The sequence below is a fragment of the Pagrus pagrus genome (assembly GCF_965226575.1).
Source record: "Pagrus pagrus genome assembly, chromosome: 18".
NCBI lineage: Eukaryota > Metazoa > Chordata > Actinopteri > Spariformes > Sparidae > Pagrus > Pagrus pagrus.
The window spans coordinates 9295819-9301818 of record NC_140202.1 but is presented as its reverse complement, the minus strand read 5'-3'; positions in this window follow the sequence as shown (position 1 = coordinate 9301818).

Here is a 6000-nt window from a genome sequence, read left to right as displayed (position 1 = left end):
TATATCTGGTCCTGAATGCTGTCTTTTTGAGATTTGTCCATGTACTACTTGTATTTTACAGTATGGGTGAACATTATTAGAGTATTTTTAACTTTATCACAGGTGAGTTTATTTACTATGAAAGTTTTAACCAGGTTCACCATTCCTGTGATATTTTATGTTGGCAAATGTGAAATTTGCTGGTGTTGTCTATTGGACTTTTTGACCTCTTTGCATTTTAAGGATTTTTTTGCTGAAATTGATAAGTTAATTTAAATAGTTGCAGATTAGAGCATTGATAATTGCACATGTATACAGCACAAGAGCTGTGCTGGTCATAGGATGTATGGATGTGGTAATACCAGTTATGTAGGCACTAGTTGAAACTCAATTTAGGTAAACATATTTTTAAATGCAATACATTACATGTGTATTTTGACAAAGGTTGATGTGCTGTCGAAACGACGTGAATTGATGCGGTCTAAGAGCCGTCGAAATGACGTTGGTCAGAAAAACTTTTCTTTCAGCACCTCTGCTAGACGTCGAATCGACCTGCCTGACCGACGTTGATTAGACGTCAAATAGACGTCAAAATGTTTGCTGGGTAGTTTCGTTTTTGATACTTTGCCCTCTGCCACTGTATGACGCGGTGCGTTAAAGCCTGGCAGGTGGCGGGCGTGCCAGAGTGGCACTGTGGCACACAGGATCGGAGGAGAGCAGGGTTTTATAGCGTCTTCAGTGCGGACAAAACCATTATTTTAAATGTAGGCGTTTATTATAAAGCGCGCTCACAACCCAAGAACACTGTATCGGCACACATTTGGTGCAACGCACTTGATTTTTCGTGCACGTCCGCGACGGACCTGCTTCTCCCTCAGGTGTTGTGTCTGTGTCTCTCCTACTGTTTCTCACGGAGCTCTGCCCCGTTTGAAAGGAGAAGGGGGCCCATATGTGTAAAGACGTCGCCTCCGAGATGTAGAATGTGTTTTATAGAAGAGAAACACACATTTCAGGACAGAACAGACATGACCTGAGATTTTTAGACCGCTTTTATAGAGGTGGAGGGGGAACAATACCTGAGAGTAATATTCTCAGCTGTCAGGATGTGCAGTATGGTGCAGTTCCAGGGTTGATATTAATCTAATCTTATTCTTGTATTCATGGGTTTAAATAAAATTCTAAAATTGATCAACTATGCAATTACATCATATTATTGACTAACCACCCTCTTCTGTTTACTGTGTCATTCATACGAAAGGGACGTCTGATCCCAGCCAGCCTCCCGTCTCCCAATACATCAAATCAAAAGTGTTTTGATGTTGAAAATAAAATTCAACCTTTTCATGACCACTATGTCTACTTGCTGATTTAAAAGAGGAAACTTGTGGATTAGAATTTTGTGTGACGTAACTTCTTGTGACTTGTGACCCTAGCCATGACTCGACTTGACTTGCTTGCTGATTTTCATCACAGTAACTTGGGACTTGCTTGAGGCTTGAAGGTTAAGACTTGAGACTTGCTTATGACTTGCACGTATGTGACTTACTCCCACCTCTGGTATTAACTAATCATTTACAAAGGTTTATTAATGTTTTGTTCATGATTTGTTCATCATTAACTAATGTCTTACAAAGGACTTACTAATGATCGTTATTATAAAGTGTTACCAACATTTCCTGTATTTGTTTAAACACAGGAAGTGCCCCAACCACAATCACAGGAAATGGAGTAAGACACCACCTCCGCCCACTGAGCTCACACAGGCAGTTAAATAGAGGCCACTTCAAAGAAAGAACTAAAGCCTCTGCTTGACCTAATCAAGGGAACAAGACTGTTAGCAAGAACACTCTGAAAGTTGCCATTATTTTCTATAGCGGAGCGCTGAGGATGAATTGAGGTGTCTAACTACTGCTCTGGTGGTACAGCAGCAGATACATCTGTACTGCCAGATGGCAGCAGGACAACTGCCTTATAATGTAGCATATTGTGTTGGCCTTGCAGCGGAGCTATATCTTGCTGTTGGCTTATTATTATGAAGACATAACATAACGTATCTTTTATTGTTTTTTGTGTACCATATTTTACTTTTATCTGTCATGATTTCATTATGTAGTGCAAAAATGCATTATTAAGAGAGGAGGCTAAAAAAAGTAACATTTTTAGAAACAATATTAAAAGGGTGCAGAAGCAGAAGATCTTTATTGACTGAATTGGTTTATGCCTAAACAAACTAAATAAACATGAATTGGATAAACAAACTGACCTTAAAGGACTTCACAAATTCAAACTGTTTTACTTACTTATATTTGGTGGACCCTGCCACCTTTCTAGCGTCAAACAGTGTTCTGTGGACATTATTTTCCTCTGAGAACAGCTTGTTTATTCAGTTATGGGAAAAATATATATTTCTGAGTTTGAATTAATATTGCAAATATTAAAATTCTGAGTTTGAATTTCTTCTAAAACTACATAGTGCCTGTTTAAACAGTACATTGTAATACTTTATTTCTTTGACGTTTTCTTTCTTAGGGTGGGTTCATTATTTATTATGTGCAAGAATTGTTGTTGGTTAAAGAGAAGATTAATGCAGCAATAGCAAATTGTGCCTTGTTCCCAGATGGAGATGGAGTGGGAAATGATGATAATGATGAGGTGGAGAAACAGCAAAGAGAAAAAAGAGGAAGACATTGAGCATATGACATGGAGTCATATTTCTATTTCAGGACACAGCCAACAGGAAGTTGCTATTATGAATGCAACCAAGAGCTCTACACAAACTTAATCCAATCCTGTCAACTTAATGGTAAGATTAATACTACTCTGTAATTTTTAATGTGTGCCAACAGACAACAGAACACACACAAAAGCCCATCATAGCCCCACTTTGGTTTATGATGATTATTATTTATGATATATTATGATGCAGTTTGTTGTCCAGAGTCCATGTTACACTCTGTTTGACTATGGGTTTATACTTGGCATGCCCCAAATAGTTCTCTTCTAACTACTTCTCAAGAAGTAGAGGCATGCCAAGCTATGGTGAGAGCCAACTACAGTGGCGGTAGCAACAGCAAAACCATGTTGATGTTTTGGGAGACAATTACTTCAGGAGGGGGTAGTTCCAATGAAAACCTTTCACCATGAGTTGAACCAAGCCCTGTGGAGAGTGGATTATTGCCATCATTCATCATCAGTTCTCCCATAGTTCAACATGCCTTGAACACGGAAGTTAATTTCTTCTGGAGAAATGCAGTTTGGCACAGCCGATTAATTTCTTGAGAAGTACTTGCATCTTAATGCCAATGGCTTTGGCAGGTTTACATGATCACGTACCTGATCTGATGTGGTTACAGGGATTGTGTAACAAAGAAAAAGTTTGTAACACCTTCATGCCCAACAAACAAACAAGTCACACACCTATCAGCCATAACTTTAAAACCATTTTCAGATGAAGTAAATAACAATTATCATTGTGTTACATACACCGACTATTAGCATACACCGACCACCTACAACAGTACAAAGAAGCACTCAATGCTGCCCGGTCCACCCACTACTCCCACCTCATCCACTCTGGCTCCAACAACCCCAAGGCTCTGTTCTCCACCATAAACTCCCTCCTCAAACCTCAAGACAACATCTCCTCATCATTCACCACTGAAAAATGCCAATCATTCCTATCATTCTACCAATCAAAAATCAACACCATCTACAGTAACCTCAACACCTCCAGGACCCCTCCCATCTCCCCACCTGCCTCCCCCCCTGCTTCACCACCTGCCTCCCCGCCCACCACTTTCCAGCACCTGACCCATTTCTATCCTGTATCACCAGAACAACTCACAACCATCATGACCGGAATAAAAACCTCTACCTGCGCCCTGGACCCCATACCCTCAAAACTCATCAAGGACTGCCTCCCAGTTATCTCCCCACTCATCATTGACTTCATTAACGCCTCCCTCTCCTCTGGTTCTGTCCCCCAAACCCTTAAACTGGCTGCCATCACACCCATCATTAAAAAACCCGGTCTTGACCCTGACAACCCAAATAACTTCCGCCCCATCTCCAATCTCCCCTTCCTGTCAAAAATTCTGGAACATGCTGTCGCGTCACGACTCAGAACCCACCTCACCTCCAATAACCTGTTTGAATCCTTCCAATCTGGTTTCCGTTCAAAGCACAGCACCGAGACAGCCCTCCTGAAAGTCACCAATGACCTCCTCCTCTCATCAGACTCCGGACACCTCACCATCCTCATCCTCCTCGACCTCACAGCTGCATTTGATACCATAAACCACTCCATCCTGCTCTCCCGTCTGGAATCCTCTCTCCACATCACCGGCACAGCACTCTCCTGGTTTCGCTCCTACCGCACAAACCGACAACAGTTCATCGGCATAAACAACTGCACCTCCCCCACTGCTCCCCTGTCACAAGGTGTCCCCCAGGGGTCGGTGCTTGGTCCCCTCCTCTTCATTCTCTACATCCTCCCCCTTGGCCAGATCATCCGTCAACACGACCTTCAGTTTCACTGTTATGCCGATGACATCCAACTGTACATATCCACCAAAGCCATCACCAACACCACCCACTCCACACTCAGCAACTGTCTCACCGAAATTAAATCATGGATGCAAACAAACTATCTTCAACTAAACAGTGACAAATCGGATATAATCATCATTGACCCTGCCTCCCGCACCAAAGCCAGTCACAACTTCTCCCTCACCTTCGATAACTGCACTCTATCACCCTCATCACACACCCGCAACCTAGGAATCATCTTTGACAGTAAACTACGGTTTGACCTCCACATCAACCATATTACCAGGACCGCCTTCTTCCACCTGAAAAACATCGCCCGTCTCCGCCCCTCACTCACCTTCTCTGCTGCAGAAACCCTCATACATGCATTTGTCACATCCAGACTGGACTACTGTAACAGCATCCTCCATGGCTCACCATCTAAACTTCTCAAGAAACTGCAATACATCCAGAACTCAGCCGCACGCCTGCTCACCCATACCCGCTCCAGAGACCACATCACCCCCGTCCTCCGTGACCTACACTGGCTGCCCATCACTCACCGCATACAGTTCAAAATCATCCTCCTCACTCACAAAGCACTTAATAACCTAGCCCCCCCTTACCTCACAGACCTACTTCATAACCACACCCCCTCCCGTGACCTCCGCTCATCCGAAGGAAACATCCTCTCCCCACCTACACGGACCAAGCACCGAACCTGGGGAGACAGAGCCTTCTCCATCGCTGCCCCCTCCCTCTGGAACTCACTCCCCATACCGATCCGTACCTGCACACACCTCCCAACATTTAAAACCATGCTCAAAACGCACCTTTTTAAACTAGCTTTTAATTTATAATCTTGATGTGCTTGTTTTATACTGTTCTCTGTGTTTTTACTGTATCTTACTGTTTTTAACTGTATATTTCATGATTTTTTTTTTTTAAAAGTGTAAAGTGTCTTTGAGCATCTGTAAAAGCGCTTATAAATAAAATTTATTATTATTATATTACAATCAAATGTTCTTCTGGAGAAACTTTGGGGACTGGCATTCATGACGATGCTACTTGACATGCATCACTTGCAGGCAGTCCATGAAATGTGTTTTATGTGGAAGTTGAAGGACAAAAATAACTAGTAGCTATATCATTAAATAATGTGTCTCTAAGATTTTTAGGGCCCAGCACAATAACTTAAGTGTTTTGGCAGAGTTTAGAAGCAGAAAATTGCAGGTCATCCAGGTTTGTCCATAATACATGCCTAACGTTTAGCTAACTTATTAGTGTCATCTGACTCAATGAAGAAGTATAATTGTGTATCATCTGCATAACAATTCAAATTAATGGAGTGTTTTCTAATGATATTCCCTAAAGGAAACATATATAAAGTGAATAGTCTTGCTCCGAGCACAGAACCTTGTGGAACCCTGTGACTAACTTTGGTATGCAATGAGGATTCAATGTAAACTTGTACAAACTGAGATCGGTCTGATA